The sequence below is a fragment of the Aedes aegypti genome, chromosome 2 (genome assembly GCF_002204515.2).
Source record: "Aedes aegypti strain LVP_AGWG chromosome 2, AaegL5.0 Primary Assembly, whole genome shotgun sequence".
Lineage (NCBI taxonomy): Eukaryota > Metazoa > Arthropoda > Insecta > Diptera > Culicidae > Aedes > Aedes aegypti.
In genome coordinates this window covers 454,368,835-454,392,529 of record NC_035108.1, presented here as the reverse complement: position 1 = coordinate 454,392,529, position 23,695 = coordinate 454,368,835, and the positions used below count along the sequence as shown (strand labels likewise).

Sequence of the window (23,695 nt, the reverse complement as noted above, 5' to 3'; positions counted from 1 at the left end):
TAGCCGCTGCTTCCGCGGAAAAAATTGAACACTGTTCGGGGAGACCTAAGCTTACTGCGAGCTCGTCATCCGCAATGCCTATTCCAACCCCTTGAGTTGAGAGGGAACCATCTGTATAACGCCGCTGATGTGTCGTATAATCGGACCGTAGGAGCTCGGCGACGGATTGTCGCAACCGTGTTGATGAGTCTCCTGCCCTGAAGTTGTCCTTTATTCTGCCGTCGAATTTTAAAGAAGAGTGGCGCCAGTCACGGTCACCATACCAGTGGATCTTGGCGACAGGAGGGAGCGTCACGCCAGCTATGCTGCCAAGCAGGATATCGGCCTCTTCTAGGAGGCGGGTTCTGTCGTTTCCAGCGGTCCTCTCCGCAAAAGCGGCTGCTTTCGTACAAAGTGTAGCAGTGATCAGGACATATTATGAACATATTATGAACTGTTTGTGGATTTCATCACTTTTTGCCTCCCGAACAAAGTCAGCAGAATCTCTTAGCAACTTCGGCGACAGAAAAACTTATCGTCGTTCGCTATGCTAGGTTATGAGTAATGGCGCGGTAACCAACGACAATGGAAGGTTCTTTTCATTATGATCCGCCGGTATCTATCTACTAGCGATGCTTTTGAAGGGGAAAATAATTCTAAACAACAATGCAAGAGGAAATGCCCCTTTGACTACAATAATAGATTCCACCGTTCCGTTCGTAACGGGACAAAGTCACGGGCATAAAACCTGTCGATGGCAAAACAGCAGTCTGCCCATTTGCGGTTTCAGTTCAGCTTCTGGCGCGGCCGCATCTCATTTGCAAAATCGGCTCCAATCGGTAGGCAGGGGTAGTCTCTTTGGTGCACCAATAAAAAAATGAATATGAATCATGGATAATTAAAAAAATTCTCCATAATAAAAACATTTATCATTCTTTACAGTTTTTGACATGTTCCATAAAATAATTGTTAAGTTAACTACTGATAACGGTACAACAACAAATTTTCTAGCTCAAAGTGGAAAATTGTACCAATAAATAACTGTATTATCCACAAAGAACAGGATTTCGAAAGCATTCTCAATCATTAGAATGTTTTCGAAAATTGGAAGAAGTGAGAACCATTATTGAAAAATTCAAAAATATGGGAGGCCCTGGCGATGATGGAATTATTTACAAAATCAAGAAACTTTCAGAAAGTAGCTTATCATTCTTGATTGATATATCTTACAAATGTTTTCAGTTAGCATATTTTCCCAACAAACGGAAAAAAATGCAAATATGTACCAATTTTAAAACCGGACAAAAATCCTGCAGAAGCTTCCAACTATCGTTCAATCTGCTTGCTTTCCTCCATGAGTAAACATTTTGAAAAGATCATTTTGAACAGAATGATGCTCAACGAAAGTTCAATTTTTGCCAATGAACAGTTTGGATTCTGGCACGGACATTCAACCACTCATCAACTTTTACGTGTGTAACAAATTTGATTCGTTTCAACAAATCTGAAAGCTGTTCTACTGGTCTTGCTCTTCTAGACATAGAAAAAGCATTCAACAGTGTTTGGCCTAAAGGCTTGATCGTTAAATAAAAAAAACTTAATTTTCCAACATACATTGTTAGAATAATTCAAAGTTATCTGTCAAATCGTACACTTCAGGTTAATTATCAGAACTCCAGGTCTGAAAGACTTCTTGTAAGAGCTGGTGTTCCCCAAGGCAGCATTCTGGGACCAATATTATACAATATTTTTACATCTGACTTACCTGAGTTACTTCAGACATGTGAAAAATCTTTTTTTTTTTTTTTCTTTTTTTATTGAGGGATTTTCTACCGTAGGCAGGTTCATCCCCAGTCTGATAAGCAGGACAAGTCAGAAGGACTCGCCTGAAAAAATTACAAAGTATTTTGAATTAATTTTAAGCTTTTAACACAGTTATTACTTCATCGTGGGACATTTAAAAAGACAAAAGCCACATATTAAAAGATTGCATCACAACAATTAAGGGTAGTCACGGGACTACCAAAACATGAATTGAAATAAAAGTTCAGAACGGACGATATCCGAGGTGTTTGAAAATCACGAAGTAAATTAAAGCAAGGTTTGCCGCAAAACACTGACTCAGGATGTCAAGGAAAACTAAATTTTAAAGTACAGTCCGGCTTCTTTGATGAAAGATATTATCGATGCAGTCGAGGTTGGGTCGTCTCCGAGAGCGTCTCGGATGCTGCCTGAAATCCCGTTCATCTGCCTGGAATTTTCGTAAAGCGGGCATACACAGACTATGTGTTCAACTGTGTTGTTTGTTTCGCAGACCTCGCAGATTCGGTGAAAACGTGTCCCTCCAAAATCGTGGGAGACCCTCGTATGGCCGGTTCTCAGCCGGGAGATGACTTTCTGGTCCTTCATTGACTTGGTATCTGTCCAAGCATCGACACTTCCTTTAATTTTCCGCAAGTAGGGCCCTCGCGCGTTAGTCCACTCAGCCTGCCATGCCAGGTGCATCGTTGATTTTACTCAACGTCGAATATCGGCCAGGGGTACTGTTGTTGTATACCGGCGGCCGGAAAAGCCGGAACCTGCTAGGTGATCGGCTCTACTATTACCGGGAACGCCACAGTGCCCTGGAACCCACATAATAGTAACCCCGGGCGGTGCGTGTCGGATTATCCCCTGAATCCACGGATGGCGGGGAGCTTCCGATTGGAGAGCGAAGAAGCAACTTGCTGAGGTCGGTGATTATGACGATCGGGCGGGGAGTTGGCTTGGTAGCAGCGTAAAATATAGCCGCTGCTTCCGCGGAAAAAATTGAACACTGTTCGGGGAGACCTAAGCTTACTGCGAGCTCGTCATCCGCAATGCCTATTCCAACCCCTTGAGTTGAGAGGGAACCATCTGTATAACGCCGCTGATGTGTCGTATAATCGGACCGTAGGAGCTCGGCGACGGATTGTCGCAACCGTGTTGATGAGTCTCCTGCCCTGAAGTTGTCCTTTATTCTGCCGTCGAATTTTAAAGAAGAGTGGCGCCAGTCACGGTCACCATACCAGTGGATCTTGGCGACAGGAGGGAGCGTCACGCCAGCTATGCTGCCAAGCAGGATATCGGCCTCTTCTAGGAGGCGGGTTCTGTCGTTTCCAGCGGTCCTCTCCGCAAAAGCGGCTGCTTTCGTACAAAGTGTAGCAGTGATCAAGTAGCGGAAGGGAAGTAGGCCAGCCTCGACGCAGGCTGCGTCGGCTGGAGTGGACGGTAGAAGACCCGAAACTATTCGTATGTAGCGGTTATAAATGGGAGACAGTGTTTCAATCAATCTGTTCACCGCAAGGAAAGTGGTTTCTAGACCATAAAACAGTCGACTGTCAATGAGAGCGGTGGCGACACGGAACCGGATACCTCGGTTGTTGCTGCGGTGCGGTCTCGAGAGAGATTTCAGTAGGTTCAGGCGGCTACGACAGTTGGCTCTGACTGCTTCACAGTGGGGCTTGAAGGTCAGGCCGCGATCGAAGATGACTCCAAGGACTTTTGCTGTCTTACGAACAGGTATAGCTTGGTTGTTGATGACGATCGGAGGCCCACTGATCCTATGCTCGGATGAGCATATGTGGCATCGAATGCTCTTTGGAGCCGACATGGAGAAACCAACGGAGGCAGCCCATTTGGCTACTCGAGAGACGGCTGCTTGGGCTTTTCTGCGTGTAGCTGCAATTGTCGGTCCAGACACTACTATTAGAATATCGTCCGCGTATACAAATATTTGGACTCCAGGAGGGAGATCCTCGAAAACGCCATCCATCATGATCAGGAACAGGGTTACCGATATGACGGATCCCTGCGGAACACCGGTTTCCTCCTTAAAGGATGCAGACTTTGTGTCTCCAATGGCTACCCTGAAGCAACGGTTAGTCAGAAAGTTTCGGATAAAATGCAGAATATGACCGGTAAGGCCCCAGCTGACCAGCTTTTCTAGTACGAAAGGCGTCCAAGTCCGGTTAAAGGCTTTCGAGATGTCCAACGAGATCATCTCGGTGTGATGGTTCTTATGCTTCGCTTCTTGCAAGACCTCGCCAAGGGCCGCAAAGTAGGTATTGGTTCCATACCCCGGCCTGAAGGCGTGTTGCCGATGGTCGAGTAGACCATGTTGCTGTAGGTGGTGCGTTAGTCGGCGATTTACCATTCTCTCTACTACCTTCGAAAGGCAGCAAGTGAGGGAGATTGGCCGGTAGCTTGCTGTTTCCCGCATTTGATTTCCGGGTTTCGGGATAGGAACGACGAGACTTTCCCGCCACTCAAGTGGGTAAGTGTTACCGGTCCACAGGTTGTTAATCAGCTCTAGCAGTACTAGTTTACCTGATCCGTCGAGCCTCTTCAACATAGGGTAGCCAATGTCATCAGGACCGGCGGACTTTCCTTTACTTCGGCTTAGAGCGTGTTGCAGTTCGTCTACCAAGAATGGTTCGTTGATGGAAAGTTGGATGTTGCTCTCAGGTACGTTGAAGTTTACTATGTCATCGGTCGTAACACCAGATCGTCGGATAAACTCCGGATCGTAGCTGTCGAAGGCAGCAAGGTTAGCGAAATATTTGCCAAGGCCGTTCGCTATAGCCGTTGGTTCCGCAGTAAGGTTTCCATCAATAACGAGTGTGGGCGGAGCGGCGATTCGTTTGCCGCTAAGGGCATTAACTTTGGCCCAAAGATCGGCTGTTGTTTGAGTAGCGTTAATGCTGTCGAGGAAGTTTTCCCAACAAGCTCTTTTGGCGTCCCGTATAACTTGCCGGCATTCGTTGCGCTGAAACCGATATCTGACAACCGTCGCATCTCGATAAGGATGGTCAGGCTCCATTCTTTTGACAGCACGAAGGGCTTTTCTGCGCGCTTTGATAGCTTTTTTAACCTCTGGAGACCACCAACGGAGTGCCTTCCGGCCAGGCTTATTGCTTGTTTTCGGGATTGAAACAATTGCCGCTTGGGCGAGGACGGTGGAGAACTCGGATATGCTACTTGGCTGTTGGGTGCGGAAATATGCATTTATGCTGTTATTGTATGCAGCCCAGTCTGCCTGGTCATACAACCAGCGGGATCGTCTAGTTGTGGTGGGAGCCTCAGCGGCTACAGAGATTTGTATAGGATGGTGATCGCTTCCGTAAGGGTCCGCATTAACATTCCAACGGAATCGCTGGACCTCCGACCGGGTAACGGCTGAAACGTCGATTGCCGTTGAATAAAACCCTTTGAAATACGTGGGAGAGCCGTTATTAAGGATAGCGATGTCATTGTTCTCCAGGAGGTCAAGCAAACTATTGCCTCTAGCGTCAGAGCGAGAGCAACCCCAGGCAGGGTGGTGTGCGTTGAGGTCACCGACGATCATTCTTGGTTCCGGGAGTTGATGAAGGCAATTTTCTACCTCCCTACGCAGGTCAGGGACATTACCACATGGTAGATAGACGCAAGCTACAGTTATTGGAAGACTTCCCTGGAGCTTGACTCCGACTACTGGTAGTTGAGATTCGATGTTGAGAATGGCGAACGGAATCGATTTTAGCACTCCGAGAGCGACGGAGCGGCGGATATTGCCCATTCGCTTCATAGTCCACATGTATTTGCCACCGAGGGAGCGGTTGAGCTGTTCGATTGTAACACGATTGATCTCCTGTAGAGCCAGGATCCAAGGTGGGTCGTTGCTTGTCAGGATCTCAAAGTCACCTAGGTTGTTGAAGAAGCCATTGATGTTCCACTGTAAGCAGAACTTTGCCGGCTTTGGTAATGCTGGAATGGAGTAGCTTCTATTGGCGTATGGAGTTTGGTAACGGATGTTGTCGTTGCTCGAACAAGACAGAGCCCCACATAAGGCAGGTCCAGGAGATGAACCCACCAGATGCAGGGGTGTCCAGACGGCGGGAAAAAAAGGGTTGGCAAGAGGTGATAGTCGACTTGTTCTGTCATCCGGATAGGACTGGTTGTTGGGGCTGAGTGATTGGACGATTCCTTGCGTTAATATAGCTTCACTTCCCACGTCGTCCATAGGGGTAGCGGGTAGAGCCCGGCGCGTCCCTAGAGCTTGCAAGTCTTGACTTCCCACGTCGTCCAGGGTTGCAGGCGTAGGTGCCAGACTTCCCTCTTCCAGGTCTCCCCCCAGCGCCGAGGGTTGTCCGTCAGTTCCGGTGTGGGAGACGTCCGCACTAACGGGGCCTCGGCCACCAGGGGATATAGCTGGGCAGCGGTGATAGTTTTGCAGGAGCTCTTCATCTGAATCACTTCCAGGACGCCGAGGTCGGCCCAGCGATTCCGGTTGGGGTAAAACTTCCGGTAGGCTGGCGCCCCGACTGTCAGGGAAAATGAACAGACTATTGCGGTCGGCCAGATGCCGGGGTCGACCCGGCGATTCCGATTGAAAAAAAAAAAAAACTCGTGACGGGACGGCGAGGTATGGATGGTTATCTTGATTAGTTGGGGTGGCGGTGTGAAAAGGAAGTAGGGTTGATGGTCTTACCGTGACTTGGGAATGGTCCCTAAGCTATCCGAGGGGCTTTTGAATTTGGATTTTTTCTGCTGTTGTGAGAGAGATTCTTTGCGAGATAGCGTGCTAATAGTTCGCTTATTCCGCGTCTTCATCGAATTGGAGTTTATCTTAGCAGCTTCAGCGGCCGAAGTCCTAGAAAGGGTAGTTTTAGGAGTATGTGGCGAAAGCACGGATTTCTCCGGTCGGGGGGAGAAGAACTCATCGTTTAGACTGAGTTCCGCAGGGGTATTGTCGGAATCAGTAAAAACGGTTTCCAGTAGCGGATCGTTTTGTTGATTTGTTAGTTCTAATTTAGTCACTACCGCGGATACGTCAGTGGTAGCGGCTTTAGGAGAATTGGAGGCATTGGAAGGTGGCACTGGAGTTGCTGTTACGGGGGCAGTGGTTGATGGCACAGAGGTTGCTAATACAGAATGGATAGTTGGTGTCACAGAGGTTGTTGTTGATGAGGCGGTCGAAACGGATATGTTGGCAGCTGGCATTACAGCCTTCAGGAAGACAGAGATTTGGTCCGTTAATAGTTGAATTTGCTTCGCTTGACTGGCAACGACTGCTTTCAGGGATTCGATCTCGTGAGTGATGGACGCCGGAGGAGTTGGCCGGGTTGCTAGAACTGCGCGGAGATCGGCAATTTCCGCGTCTTTCGAAGCAAGAACAGCGGTTAGCTGGTCGATTCTTTCGTTTGTCTGTTGGGGTGCATCATTGGAAGGAGGCCCTACAACTTTGACGAAAGATTTCCCACTACGGTTCTGTTCAACTATTCTACGGGCTGCTGGGTATGAGATGCCTTGGTCAACTTTCACTCGTTGAATGGAATTCTCAAATTGCCAGAGGGGGCAGGAACGGCTAGATATCCGGTGCTCATTACTGTTGCACGTCTTACAAAACTGGTCAAGACTGCATTCCTTGTTCTCAGTCATCGGGTGATCTTTGGAACAAGTCCCACAAATTGCCGACTTGGCCTGACAGCGCATCTTAGTGTGCCCGAATAACCAGCAGTTGAAGCACTGCATGGGGCTCGGGTAATACGGTCGCGTCCGGCAACGAACATAGCCAAATTCGATTACTTCCGGTCGATTTGTACCGCGACACGTAAGCACAATCGCCGGTGTGTTTTCACGAGTCTGTCCGTTCTTTCTTGTAATTCTTCTAACTTCCTTTATTCCCTGCTCTTTGAGTTCTTCAAGAAGCTCATCATCGGGCATATCGATGACATCTCGACAGCTGACGACGCACCTAACTGAATTCAGGGTCGGGTGTTCAGTAACCGTGACCGCTGTTCCATCGTTGAGACTCTTCATGGTCAGCAACTGGTTGAACTGCCGTAGGTTCCTCACCTTTAGTGCATATGTTGCCTTGTTAGCCTCGGAAAAGGCACCTTCTATTTTTCCACCGACGTACTTCTCCACGGATCGCCTAATATGGAATGGCCTGTTAGGTAAAGGGCCATTGACTCCTGAAATCCTCAGCAGATGTAGTTCTCCATACATTCCTTCCGGGTCCATGAATGTCGGCAGAGTCGCGCCAACAAACGTGCCATCAACCCTACCTAAATTGGAAATACTCGTGGAATCATCCCCCCAAGGTGTGGGGGGTGGTCCAGAAGAACTCGCCGCCATGGCGGCTCAAAAAAATACCGCCACCACCAACTAACCTGCGCTTTTTGATGCTCCTCGTTGAAAAAATAGACAGCGGCTTACACACGAACAATCACTCGAAAAGTCACTTGCCGGTTTTATTTACGGCTCACTCGCGCACGACTCAAGTGTCTCTAGCCTCGAAACCCCTTTGCGTGGGGGAGGAAATAACTTTCCGTAGAGTAAGGTGGGGCAAAAGTTCGACCTTAGTGGTATAATCAAAGTTTCCAGGAAAATAATAGCAGATGAAACAAAACAAATACCATACAGCGAACCTTCATTATATTGGCTATAACTTTGCTGAACAAACTTGTGTCAAAATATTTACCCATTTTTAGTTATAACAGTTTCAAAATTGATTGTCTTATTCGAACTTTTGCCCCACCGGTGGGGCAAAAGTTCGAATCTAGTGTGGGGCAAAAGTTCGTTGGCTAAAACACAAAATATCAATACTTTTATGCCAGGCATACTTTCTACCAGCCGTAAACTTATGTTTGCCGAAAAATACACACTAAATTTTCATAAAAAAATGCCCAAAACAGGGTTAATTGTAATACACCCAAAAAATAGCAGTTTTTCGCAAAACTAAGGGAGATGTAAAATTTTTGTGACTTTTTTCGCACGATCAGGCAAATTTCGCTAAATTTGAAGATAATATGAAGATTTCAGGAAATTTGAAGAATTTTCCGTGGGTTTACACATGGGTCGAACTTTTGCCCCGCAAATTCGAACTTTTGCCCCGCTATGGGCCAAAAATTGATTCCAACTATTTATGGAAAAACTAATCCACGTCAAAGCATCCTTATGATAGGCCTAGGCACGCCCTTACATAAAATATTGAAAAATATTGTATCTTCATTTGGTTCCATGCATCGAAAGTTTGACCAAATATTACAATATTTACGTCGAAAAACAACAAATAGCCATAACTTTTCCAAATCTCAATCGATTTTTATGATATTTGGAGTGAAAGTCTCTTACTTGAATAGCATTCGAACCACCATGACATTTCTAAGTTTTGATTTGATTTGAGCTAGAAATCTTAAAAAGAAACTCTTGCCCCACTCGAACTTTTGCCCCACTTTACTCTACTTTTTGTTCGAAAACACTTATTTTCCAAAATTTGGAGTGGTATAACTTTGTCCACGTGCTTCACTGAAGGGCGAGGTTAGTGCCAATGGGGTGGTGAAGGGGAGAGTAAAACAAATTAGGGGGAGGGGAAATTTTTCAAAGGGGGAGGGGTGGTGAGGGGGGGGGGGTAAAAGTTTTGAGTTCGATGGCGAGGGGTGTGAGGAAGGGGGGTGGGGTTCCGCGGGGGGGATGAGCTAACCGGAGGAAGCTATATCACCAGGGTAACGGAATGGTCACTTCACAGTAAATTCAATCTTCCGCTATCTCCCGACCCGGGGAGCGGTATAACTTATCACGGTCGACACCAGAGGAGTGGTGGTATGAAGCACTACCACTAGATATAGCTGCCGGCTTTGTCCCAGCTACGTACTTCTGGCTTGCAGAAAATAAAATCTTTCTTCGCCAGAAACGGCAACGGTTGGCACACACACTTTTTGGGGTTAAACTCGGTCAAAAAGGTAACTTTTTGCTCAGTTTGCACCGATTTAGGCCACTAGATGAGTGTCATCAATTTTTATTTGATGCACAACATAGGCCCCCTTGCCGTTTAGCCGGCTCAAGGGGGCTTTTTTTTCGCTTATCGGAACGCGTACAACTTTCGTTTTGCGTGGTTTATGCGATATCCCGTGGACACGAAAACAATAAGTGGTATCTTTTCTAAATACCCCGTAAGAAACACTCACTAAGTACGCTTACAAACAAGCTAAAACAATAAAAATCACTTGCAAAAAACTAAAGCGACACGCCCGCACGTCTACTTTAGTTGAAGATACAAGCCAAAACTGTGAAAAATCTTTGTTTGCGGATGACACAGGCCTCTCCGCCAAAGGACGAAGCCTTCGTGTCATCTGTAGTAGATTGCAAAAAAGTTTGGATGTTTTTTCTACATACTTGCAAAAATGGGCGATATTCTCATATAAAGCAAAAGCTCATTATTTTAAACCATTAAGTTGTCCCGATGAGAAAGGTTTCAATCAGATAAAGTTACTTTACAAAAATCACATTGAGGGCATTCAAACCAAATGTAACAAATATATACAATGTTTTTATCCCCTCATTAAGGTGATACTCCTTTGAATCCACTAATAACTGTATAAAAGTATTGGTACACAAAAAATATTCTCCTATTTGTTGGTAACAGTGAAATTATAATTGATAAGACGTTGTTGCCAGTAATCGCTACTTCAATTTGAGTCTTTTCCCGTTCGACTAAATAAGATTGCTTGATGTCGTACGTAACCATCAACGTATCTGACAACCCTGCAAGCAAGCAGCCGGCGTAAAATTAGAAAAATAAAAAAACGAAATGCTGTGATCAAGTGATTGTTTTTAGCACGGTTTGGTGAAATTTTAAGTTGTTTTCATCAGAAATCAACCAGTAATTGTTCTTTAATTACCAAGTAGTGAAAGTAAACTGTGTTGAAGGTTCTAAGTTAAGCGAAAGTGGTAAAATTCGGCGAAAAGTGTTCTTCGTTCGCAGGCGGATAAGTGTAAGCAATTGTAGCAAAGTTAAACGTCCGTGATAAAAATTAGCACGGTACAAGAAATTTCTACCAGCTACTAGTGTTAAAACTACGGAAATCATAAGGTAATAGTGTTCTGACGTCTCGTTAGCAATTTGGGAGTGAACTTAGTGTAGGTAAGTGAAATATTTTGAGAAATAATGTGGACTTTCAGAAATATGTTTGTATATGTGTGGAAGCCATTTTCACTGCCATGACAGGGATTCCTTCCTAAATGTCCTTAACAGAAAATCAAAACTTTGTATTAAGAATATGCTTTTGATCTTTAAACAAATTTTCAGGCCAGCCATGTTGTATGCTGTACCAATATGGACTAGCTGTTGTAGTACCAGGAAGAAAGCTCTACAGAGGGTTCAAAATAAAATGTTGAAGTTCTCTCTCTGGTATAGTACCAATGAGTTGCGTTAAGTAAAACCCCATTGTTGCAATCTTCTGTAATCACTATTAATGCGTTATATATTTAGTTTAAGTTAGGTAAAATTCATTAAAGGGGTCCTTTTTCTCTTGTAAGCAAGTGAAATCAATTATCCTGTAAAAATTCTGAACTGCTACGGCAAATGAAATGTGGTTAACAAAATTTTAATAAGAGCTTCATCAAGTTTACCAAATTCGAAAAATAGGGTTTTCTGACAAAGGAATTAAAAACAATATCAATTTATTGAATATGATACAAATTGTAACAGTAAATAGATTTATTCATCATGGAGCAGATTTCGATTATCTATGGAGCATTTTCATTTCGTTATTGTAGCAAAAACTTTTTGGCGCAGTTAGGAGAGCAACAAAAGCGCCTTGAGTATGTGCACATTTCAAAAGACTCGTATCTCTCTCGAATAGACCTAGCCTCATCTGCTGTGTTCGCGAGAAACGATCCATTCAGTGGGCTCATACGCACACCCAATTTAAATTTATGAATGTCAAACATCACAACCGACAAAAGCATTGAATACGCGTTCTTTTGAAAATATTCTCAATAGATATCGTAAGCCGAACAACACTGCCACTTGCTGGTGCTATCGCCTTGGTTTCGTTCGAGTATTCGTTGGATAGATAGTCTGTTCAGTATGAGCCACTGTTGATATAGGCATATTAACAAAAGAGTTCTCCCACCTTTCCAGACACGCCAACGCAAAGAGGTCCATCGTCGCCGTCGACGTCCATGTCCAACGACATCAGCGCTGGAAATCTCTGGAATCATTCATCGGCAGCCAAGCGCGAGGGACATAAACACGACCGCCGAACAAGTGCTCCTGTCCCATCCTTGGAACGATGGGCTTTCAAAAGATCGTTTACCACATCGCAGGCATCGGAAATCGAACCATCATGGGGCGACAATATTTGGCATGAACTAGTAGTAGTGTAGTCCATCACTGTTGAAACATCGTTACAGCTCAGACGTAATACTTCTTAGTTAGGATTGGTGCATAATATAAACGATTAATTTGAATTAGAGTAAGGTGGGACAAAAGTTCGACCTTAGTGGTATAATCAAAGTTTTGAGAAAAGCAATTGCAATGGAAACAAAATAAATACCATTCAGTGAACTTTCAACACATTCGCTATAATTTTGCTGAACAAACTTGTGTCAAATATTTACCCATTTTTAGTTATAACGGTTTCAAAATTGATTGTCTTAAACGAACTTTTGCTCCACCAATGGAGCAAGAGTTCGAATCAAGCGTGGGGAAAAAGTTCAGAATCTATGACAAAAGGTCGAAGGACAAAAGGTCGAAGAAGGCAACATTTCAATTGAAAAAAAAAAATACATGCAAAATGTAAATGTGAAATCTATGAACAGCAGCCGATGTTAAAAAGAAGGAATAATCGTCGATACAAATGTTTACAACAGTATAAAATCCCTATAATATATAACTCCAAAAGAACAGACAATTTTTAGAAGGATGAGAAATATTCATTGAAATGTATCAAATAAAAAGCTCTATGCCTTGGAGTATCAAATAATAACAACCGACGTTCAGAAAAAGAATCTTTTGTTCCGAAAATAATAGTGTTAATACAAATTATTGCTTCAAACGGCATTTCTAAAGAACAGCTATCATTTAAAAGAAGGAAAAAGTTCAGATGAGAAGAGAGAAATGTGTGGTCAATGATAGCAACTGAGTGTACGATAATCTTTTCAACGGTACAATTTGGACCTTTCGTCAATAAGACCTTTTGTCCTTTCGACCTTATGTCATTGGACCTTCTGTCCTTCGACCTTTTGTCCTACAACCAAAGTTCACTGGCTAAAACACAAAATATCGATACTTTTACGACAGGCATACTTTATACCAGTCGTAAACTTATGTTTGCAGAATAAAACACATTTTCATAAAAAAAAATTGCCTGAAACAGGGTTAGTTGTATTGTATAACAGGGTTAATATTAATTGTGTAGGGTTATTAAATACCCGAAAATAGTAGTTTTTCATAAAACTAAGTGAAAATGTAAACTTGAATGACATATTTCGAACGATCAGGCAAATTTCGCTAAATTTGAAAATAAAAGGGGAAATGGTGGCTTCGGCACCCTGAGGGTATTTTCGGCAGCACTAACTTATCCTCCTCATTTAAATTTATATACGGAACAAGAGTTAACTTCAATGTACTCAATATATTCCTTGAACTATAATCTTCCATGTAAACCTCATCTTTCACAAAAATATTATATAACATAAGTTTTATCAGTGAATGAAATAAATGCTTACGAAATTATCGTCATTCATGAGCTGCCGAATAAAACAACACAAGAACAGCTTCAAAAAAACTCACCACTTTGAAAGGTCCAATTTTCCGCTCCAATACCAATTTGTCTCAAAAGCTACGCACCGATCACTCATGCACTATTAAACTTTTGATTTGTCTATAAAGCACTCGAAAATACTGAATTTTCATGCTTCAAATCACAAGTTAAAATTAATGCACTTTGCTTTCCTCGGCAATCACTTTTTATTACGGAAAAGGGTTGCCAGAAACCATATTCAATTGCGGTGTATTTTTTATTCACAATTCAAATTTATTGAAAAAATCGAACACAACTAATTAATTCATTGGAATTAGGCAACAAAGCATGCATTTGTAATGATTGAGCCTTTCAATACTTTCCTTATCTAAAGATTGTAGCGCATAAACATATAAAACATACGTCTTTCAATAGATTAACTATTTTGGCAACACTCCTGTTGTTCTACAGGCAATCAGAGGATGATGTATTTGTGTCAAATCATAATTGGATTGATTTGGAAAGGGCCTATTCTGAATGTCTCATACACTGAGAATAATATGAACGTAAAAAAAATGTGAAAAAAGCCTGTAGCACTAGGGTGCGCCTATGTTTTTTTTTTTCAAAAGTTCTCAAAACCAAAAATTCGTGTGCTCTTATAAATTCAAACCGTATTAGAAGAGAAACCTCAAAGCTTAAGCCAACAATATTAAGATTTAGGGGTGGCCCAAGCGTCTTAAGGTGCATTTTCAAGTGAAATCACCATAACTTCGGATATTACTAACAAATTTTGAAACTTTTAGCATCATTATTTTCAATATTAAATTTATGAAAACTTTGTAGAACATCAAATTTGTCTTAAATCAAAACAAGTCTTTGTTAAAAGTAGTTTTCTCGAAAAAATTTCTTCATTTAATTGAAAAATTCATATTTGTTTGACCATAACTTTATAAATACTCAACCGATTTCAAATATTTGTATGTACTTACATGTTCTTGAAGCAAAAAATAGTTGTTTCCATACTGTTCATACAACACATTTTTCTAAAAAATGGTTTTGGCTTAGTTTTGTAACAAAAACTACCCAAAAACATGATTTTTTAAAGAAAAAATCAAAATTCTTTGGATTATTTAAGTTTTTTCGTCAAAAATTACATTTTTCCTATAAAACTTGTGTTTATAAAGCATTTTATTTTGATTAATTTATTTAATTAGCATGAGCAAATACATTAATGTTTCAAAATTAATTAAAAATTCCTTTTCAAAGGTTTATCAAATGAGGAAAGCCAGTTTCAGCTTTAAAAATATTGTTTATAGGCCAAAATTTAAACAACTGGCGTTTTTCGTTAAAAAATCATGTTTTTGTGCAGTTTTTGATGAATAACTTGGCCAAAACATGTGGCGTGTGAAAAGTTTGAAAACAATTAAGTAAGCTTTTGAACCATGCAAAAAGATTTGGAATCGGTTGAGTATTCATGAAGTTATGGTCAAACGAAGATATTTTTTTGTAAAATGAGGAAACATTTGGAGTACTACTTTTTATTGAAACTAGTTTTGATTTTACACAAATTTGATATTCTACAAAGTTTTCAGAAATTTAATTTTTAAGATAATGGTGCGCAATTACCGAAGTTATGGTGACTTCACTGAAAGCCATTTTTATAACTTGGAAATTTACCATCAAAACGCTTGTGCCCCTTCTAAATCTTAATATTTTTAGCTCAAACTTTGAGGTTTCTCTTCAAATATGATTCAAATTCATAAAAGTACAAGAATTTTTGGTTTTGAGAGCTTTTGAAAAATAAGCCGCACCCTAATAAATAGTAGTGTGAGGGCATGCATGTAACCCATTCAAACGCAACTCTGACATTCAAGTTATCCAATAATCGTGTTCCGTGGATTTTTGTTGCAGAGCACAATATTATGAATCAATTAACCATGACGTCACGCTGCAACTTCTAGGTTGGATTCGCACTTGCTGCAAGTTTATAATCATCACATGGCAATTTTTACAGCCGAAATGCTGCCATAGTGAGATTGAATACAAAAAATATTTATTTATTTTTAATTTGAATGAAAACGACATTAGGCAGCGTCTATTTAGGACAAAGGGGTTGTTCATAAAATTCATAACGCTGAAGGGGGTGGGTGGGTGTCCTGAAATTGTTACAGCTCATACAAAATTTATAGAATATCAATAGAAAAAACGTTACGAGGGGGTGGGTGGGTATCAAAAATGGTAATTTTCAGCGTTATGACATTTGTGAATGAACCCATAACGTTAAAATGTACAATTTTCGGCCATTCCCCCCTCCGCAACGGTCTATGCATGAAAAAAAAAAATTGTGTTTGAGCCGCAACGTTTGAGCCTACTCCCCCTCCCCCTAGAACGTTACGCAATTTATGGACGGCGCCTTAGTCTGCATAAATTTAGTTGTGTATTCAATTTGACTCTCTGCTTTTTTATTTATAACTGCATTTCTGTTCTCAGTGTAGTCTGTATTTTTCTGCATTGGCCCTTTCAACGAGTCGAAAATTATGAGTGACGTTTAATTTCAGGATGTGTCAACAAATACGATAAATTACCAATACATAAACTGGTTTTTGCGCAGTTTTGGTTTGCCGAAGTGAACATTTTATTGCCGACAATAGTAATTGCATTGCCGATAAAAGAACAAGAGCCTCGTGACTTTGGTGAGGAAAAATAGAAGATTATCGGCGAGATGGACCGTGAATGGTCTTAGCCATCTGTCAACAGGCAGAACCACAAATAAAAAAAGAAAAAAATAGAAGATTAAGAGAATAAAATAGTGTTTTGTGTGTAATAACTAATAGATAAAGAGTGCTCAAGTGTAGTTCAGGTGTCTCCTGCTAATTGTTGTGTTCTATTGTTGAGTAAAATTGCCCTCTTAAAAGTTCAGCTACCGACAATACGTAAGTTCCCCTATGTAGAATTTAGGCAATTTTAATTTTTTTCCGTCAAACTTTTACCCCGCTGATTCGAAATTTCGCCCCACTATGGGCCAAGCATTTATGCAAAGACTAATACACCTCAAAGCATCCTTAAGGGCTGTCCATTAATTATGTAAGGCAATTTTCGGGATTTCTCAACCCCCCTCCCCTGCCCCCATGGTAAGATTTTTTGTATAAAAATCAAAAATAAATTGAATATTCTCAAACACCCCCTCCTCCCATAACCTACCGTTTTGATTCATATTACGGACACTTAAGGCCTCAGTGAAGTATAACCCAGCTTGGACCATACAAAATAAATCATTCTGTATGATTTTTTGGCGTTATCGAGCATCGGAAGCCCTTAACTTTCGGATGGTGGGTAAAGAATAGGCGTCCGCAACTTCAATAATTTTAAATAAATCAAAACGTGTGGCCTTTTCATGATTCTTATTCCGGACGCTCCCTCACTTTTGCCTCATATTCCGGACGCATTGATTCGAATTACGGACAGCTCATGGTAATCATTAATGGAACAGTCAAATCATCAATTTAAATCATTTAACCACTTCAGAGACGTCTAAGGTAGTTGGGCATTATAAATTTGCAATGATATTTATGAAAAAAACCTAATAAAACAAGCCTCAAAAATGAGAACTTTTGGACGGCGAAAATTGAAACATTTCGTGTGAAATGTTTCCCATACAAACGAGAGTGTCCGGAATATGAAGCTGTCCGTAATATGAATCAAAACGGTATTACGTAATTAATAGACGGCCCCTTATGATAGGCCTAGAAACGCCCTTACATAAAATATTGAAAAAGATTTGGTTCCAAGCAAAAAGATTTGGCCCTCAACTTTTTCAAACAACTATCATTTAGGCAAACTGAGGCAAAAAGAATCTTCTTCAATCGATTTCTTAGGTTTAAATGCGCGTTTGAGTAAGATATCTACAGCGTACAAATCGATGTTTTCTATCTTTATTAACGAGATGTTTGGCCCTGGGCTAGTTCATCTCAGGACCAACGGCTTTACTTCCCTTCCGAAGGAAGTCGCCACTATAACCATTTTAGGTTATAAGTGACTAGGTATGTCGAGGATGGGATTCGATCCCAGTTCCTCGACGTGAGAGGCGAGAGTTCTAACCACTACACCAGGACCGTCCCAACTACAAATCGCTATACGGTGTAAAAAGGCTCTTCTTTAATTATTTGAAGAACCTACAACATTATTAATTAATTAAGGAGCAGTTCTTGGAAGGATTCATGGTAGGAAAATCTTGAAGTAGCACTGAAGTTGTTCTTAGAAGAGCATCAGAAGAAATTTCTGGAAGAACTGGGGGAATTATTTTGAAAATTTTGGAATTTAGTACTATACCATTTAATTCCAATAGAGTTTGTATCCTCGGACAGATTAGCGAATTCAGACCTCAAGTGTAAGGCTGTCTTCAGTGTCATCTAATAGACTGGCTACGGAATGCTCTTCATAAGGTGGTAGTATGAGGCAAAATACAAAAAAAAAATCAATATATACCATGAGGGGACAAATTTCCATAAATAACGCCCGCACAAAAACAAACTAAAGTATTTTAATACTGAATGTGTGTGTAAGTTGTGAAGCGTCTTCAAGGGCTCAATAAATAGATATTGAATAGAAAATTATTTGCAAACTTTGTATGCAATGGTGTTCAATAACAAACATATTTTCATCAAATCTCCACATCAATCACATTTCATGAAGAAAAATCACAGAGAATAGCTAATGAATAGCTTATTATGTTGTAATAATTCGATAAAGAATGATGCGGTCAAAGTTTGGTCGAGAAAAAATGCATGTAAATTTGTGAAATCGTTTATTTAAAAAATCAAATTATTTTTTTTTAAGTTCAAATGATATAAAATTTAGGAAAAATGTTCAGTAAGGCTTCCGCTTTTCCAAATCCGAATTGCCGGGCCTTTCGCTTGACCCCTGCCATCAGATTTTGTTCAGCGACCTTGTCCACTCTCTTCGCCGCAGAACGCCAGCTTGGAAAATCCCTAGAATGCTGCTTGGAAAATCCCTGGATGAACCAATGAAAACCAATCATTTTTTTTTTCGACACATGCAACAAATTTGCAATCATTTTGTTTTTTAAATTGTAGGCTGACATACGTTACAAAGCATTGGACAGTGAATTCCTAAAAAAAATCAATAGACACATTCCCCGTGGCACCTGCTCTTCTCCGCCTCACCACAAGCATTGTTTTGTGGACTATTTGATTGGGGTTGAAAATTCTGGATGAACGCTAGTTTGTATAGAAAAAAAAATCAAGTTGATGATAATTTTTCTCTAGAATATTTAAATTGTAATTCTAATTGGTCTAGGATTACAACAGTTTACAAAAAGGTAGAAAAAGTATTACATTCATTAGTCCTTAGGAACTTTTTTTTCTAAAGGATATGCAACGAACCTCTATGTCAAATATTTCCAAATATTAATAGTAAATCAGCCAACACAAAACTATTCAATGCAGTTCTAAAAATACGAAAAGGGGCGATTTAACACTGCACATTTTTAAGAATATAATGACTTCCGTGGAAAGGTAAGCGGGACTCGATGGTTACAGCGCATTTTCAAACGAAAATCGGAGTTATTCCTGCATAAAGTCACTTCAGCTACTATTGGCATCGATTAGCTACTGTTCCCTGCTCCTCATTTATCTAAAAGATAGTAGAACACTAGAAAAATTAGAAACATATTCGATATTTCAAGGTCCTGGAAACAAATTTAAAAAAAAAATCTGATGTCAACAACACAAATTTTCATTTCCACGAAGCTTGCTTCGATCGAACTATAAAAAAATATAGTGTACGCAAGATATGTCAGAAGGGAGTGAATCAAAATTTATGGCATGCTAGCGTAAAAAGCTGGATACGGTTTGAGTAGACCACTATTTGAAATCGTTATATCTCAAAATTCAGATAATTTAGAAACATGGGGTCTTCAGTAAAGTTGCTCTGGAGGTAAAGCGCTATCTGATAGTACTTCATTAAATTCGGAATTTGACCGCTAGATGGCACAAGTGGGCATGGAACTTTTACTTTTGTTCTGCAGTTATTTCAGGAGCCTGACCATATAGAAGGATGACATCTTCGGCAAAGTTGTTCAGTAAGTTAAGGACTATCATTGTTCGAGCTAGTTGATTCAAAATTTTGCCACTACGAGGCGCTAGTGAACATAATTATTTTGTTTTGCGGCTACTTCAAGATACTGACCTTTTAGAATGATGGCATCTTCGACAAATTTTATACGTAGCTCAAGAGCTATCATTATATTAGCTAATCTCGAACTTCAAGGATTAAACAAAGAACGCGTTTGAGCTACTGAACAACTTTGCCGAAGATGTCATCTTTCTAAGTGATCAAGATCCTGAGATCTGCAAAATAAATGTTTCATGCTCACTAGCGTCACCTGGTGGCAAAACTAAGAATCAACTAACGAGTCCATGACAGCCCTTGAGCTACTGAACAACTTTGCCGAAGACGCCATCCTTCTAAGTAGTCAGGCTCCTGGGATATTCGCAAAACCAAGAGTGTTGTACAAAGTACAACGCGCGGCTACTGGCGTTACAAAAATTCGCGCGACGTGCGAAAGGTTAATGATAGCGGCTTTAGATCAACAATGAATTCAAATTAATACACTACAACACTCATCAGTACCCGTTCGATTTTGGCAACAAGCCAAAAAATTTCATGTTGCCAAAATCGAATGGGCTCTGTATTTAAAAACCTGAAAAATTATTAAAAAAATGTAACAATAACAAAAAAAACACACACAAATTGCAGTAATTTGATGCGATTTTTTTTTTTTTTTTTTTTTTTTTTTTTTTTTTTTTTTTTTTTTTTTTTTTTTTTTTTTTTTTTTTTTGAGGCCACAAACAAAATTTTATTACATTCTTCCGATATCAGTTACCTTTACATTAATATATGTATTTTTTTTTTTTTTTTTTTTTTTTTTTTATTAAACAATATATAATTATTTAAACGATATTAATTACATTACTTTTTACATTTGCATTATCATATTCTTTATACTTTTTTAACTACTTAACAGATATTCAGGAAAGAACTAAAATGCTTATTGAACATATTTCTGTTTGACCACCTGATCTCTCTTATACTTTTCTGAAAAGCATACAGACTATCACTATTTACAGGGTTTACTAGCCAACTTATACAATGTACTGCTAGCCAGAGTGCAGCATTTTGTCGTGGTTCGTTACTAATATTCCAAACTAGAATATCATCTATTCTTCTGTAATCGATTTTCATTCTTGATCTTAGTATGTGGGACACCCACTCTTTTATAGATTTTCCTCTGGCACATTCTACAATTTTATGTAAGTTGTTTTCCGGAACTCCACATATGTTACAATTTGTATCTGTTAATCTTCCTATACCATAAGCCTGAAGTTTTTCCTTATTAGGAAGCACATCGTTCAGAAGAAGATACACATTCGTCTTATCCTCGCTGCACAAGAAGTTTCTTGACAAATTATTCCAAATTATCATCCAATCAACTTCAGGGAACCGTATCTCACAGTTCACTTGTATATTCTGTTCGCTTATAAAGAAATCATAGAGCAATTTTGTGGATTCACTCCATCTTTTTCTTTTAACCTGAATCGCAATTTCTAACCATTCTTTAGCATTTCTCGTAAGTTGACCTTTGTTCGCATAGTTTAACAAATATACTTCATCTTCGACGCTTTCGTCATTTTCTTTGATTACATTTCTGATGAACAAGGATTTACATTTTGAACTAAGGTCCACTAAGTTTATGCCACCTTTATAGAACGGTAAATAAAGTTGATCTCTTGCTACACGGAAAATAGAGTTTTTCCACAAAAATCTACCAACTATGCTTTTAATTTTAGCCAAGTGGCAATTACGCGGAGGAAAGACTTGTGCCACATACCAGAGTTTAGATAGTATAAAAGTATTGAGTATCCATGATCTCTGTATTAAATTAATATTCCTCGTATCATTGATTATTACGCGCTGCTGAAGTTTTCGAATTAGCCGTGAGTAGTTTTGATCAATAATCGTTGACCAAGATCTACAGATTATTACCCCAAGAATTGTTACCTCGTCTACTTCTTTTATCAGTTGCGGGCCGGATTTCGCATTATTAAGCCTCAAAAAACATGATTTTGCTATGTTTATATTGATTTTTGCATACTTGGAGAAGCAAGAGACGATTCCCATCAAATCGTCAAACTCCTTCTGTCTTCGGACAAAAACAGTAATGTCGTCTGCGTATGCTATCACCTTTAAGAATTTCCTATAGACAAGAACACCGTTTGCACTAGCATGTATGCTCCTTATCAACGGCTCAACATAGAGCACAAAAAGGACCATACTGAGTGGACATCCCTGCCTCACTGATGAACGTATTGGAATTTCTGGAGTAAAAAAACCATTGTGCACAACTTTAGATGATGCTGAACTATACAATTTTTTTAAGCAGTTGATTAATTGAGCCGGAAAATTGAACTTTTCTAAAATTTTCCAAAGATATTCATGATCTACATTGTCAAAAGCTTTTTGAAGGTCCAGGCTCACAAGGAATCCTTTGAATTTTTTTGATTCAACTGATCGCGTGATCAATCTCCTCAAATCTTTTATATTGTCTGTACACGAGCGGCCATTCATTGCAGCACACTGCCCGTAACCAAGTAACTTATTAAGAACTGCCGCGATACGATTAGCAATGATCTTTGTAAATAAATTATAATCTGTGTTCAGAAGACTTATAGGTCTTAAATCATCAATTGCACGTCCACAGCCTTTTTTTGGAATCAGCGTAATGATTCCTGCTGTAAAATCTTTTGGTGGATTGGAGTCTCCAGACAGATAGGAATTGAACAGAGCTACTAAATCATCTTTAACTATATCAAAGTTTTTCACGTAAAATTCGTATGACTGACCATCAGGTCCAGGAGATTTTTTTTTAGAGCATGCTTTTAAAGTACTTGAAATTTCTTCTTCTGCTATAGGCCGAATCAAAAATTCAGCTTCTTCCAAATTAAGAGCCTTCGTCAGATTTTCGATTGGATCTGAACCCTCCAGCTCATTGTTGGACGGTGATTCTTTGAATAAATTCAAATAATGTTGATGGATTCTTTCAATTACTGGAACTTCGCTTGAATCATCTGCGACGATTGCGCTGGATGAATTGTTATGCAGATATTTAGCTACCTGGCAAACGTTAATCTTCTCGCCTTCTATCAAGGAACAATCGTTGATTCTACAACGTAAACGTTCCAAACGTAAATTTTCGAGCTCCATGAGCTCTGACTTCACTCTACCTATTTCATTACCCAAACTTTCTCCGTTTGCCTGTCGAGCTGACAAATTTTCTAATTTACAATACAAAGCACCTTTTTGGTTCCAAACGTTTTGACTAGCCTGCCAAGATTCACGTTTGTAAAAACTTCGGAATTTGGCTTTCACTGCGTGGTTCCACCACGAACTATGATCCATGTAAGACAAACGTCGTTTCAAATTTGCATATTCGATTTTTAAACGGTCATACGTTTCAGTAGATGAAAGCATCAGAGGATCGATTTTCCAATAACTCCTTCCACGTGGCACTATATCTTGCTGTTTAACATCATACTTCAAAAATAGAGCATGATGATCAGAGAAAGCGACTGCTATTGTTTTGACTTCACTTACGACATTGACAAATTCTTGTGGCCCATAAGCGCGATCAAGTCTAGAGGCACTGTCTCCCCTATAGAACGTGTACTTGTCACAATTCAAAGATTGTGCAATATCTTTGAACTTGAATGAATCAACCAGATGCTGGAGACCTTTGCAATAGTTCTTAATAGAGCTATTTGAGTCTGCCGGGTTAATGATACAGTTAAAATCGCCAATTATTACAGAAAACCTGATATTAGTTTTACTCAAATGCACTGCCATCTGGTTTCTGAAAAGTTCATCTCTCTGTTTCTTTTTGTTTGAACCAGAATGAGCATATACGTTCACAAAATTGACTCCACGGACTACTAATGATAATATTCTTCCTGATGGGTCGAGTATCGGAGACGAATAATTAAAGTTTTTCCTAATCAACACTCCTGTACCTTTTCTATCTGAACTAATGTTCAACAGCGCATTATGAGAAGACAAAAAAGTGAAATTCTCATACACTACCTCTTGTAAAAAGACCACATCTATATCGTAGT

At 40.0% G+C, this 23,695-nt stretch overlaps 1 long non-coding RNA gene across 1 annotated transcript; it reads left to right on the top strand.

Moving 5' to 3' along the window:
* The first annotated feature begins 11,614 nt into the window (after window positions 1-11,614).
* On the top strand, window positions 11,615-12,270 carry LOC110676080. Its single transcript, XR_002500052.1, has 2 exons — window positions 11,615-11,840; window positions 11,906-12,270. It is a non-coding gene; the product is annotated as an uncharacterized LOC110676080 (long non-coding RNA).
* The last annotated feature ends 11,425 nt before the right edge of the window (window positions 12,271-23,695 follow it).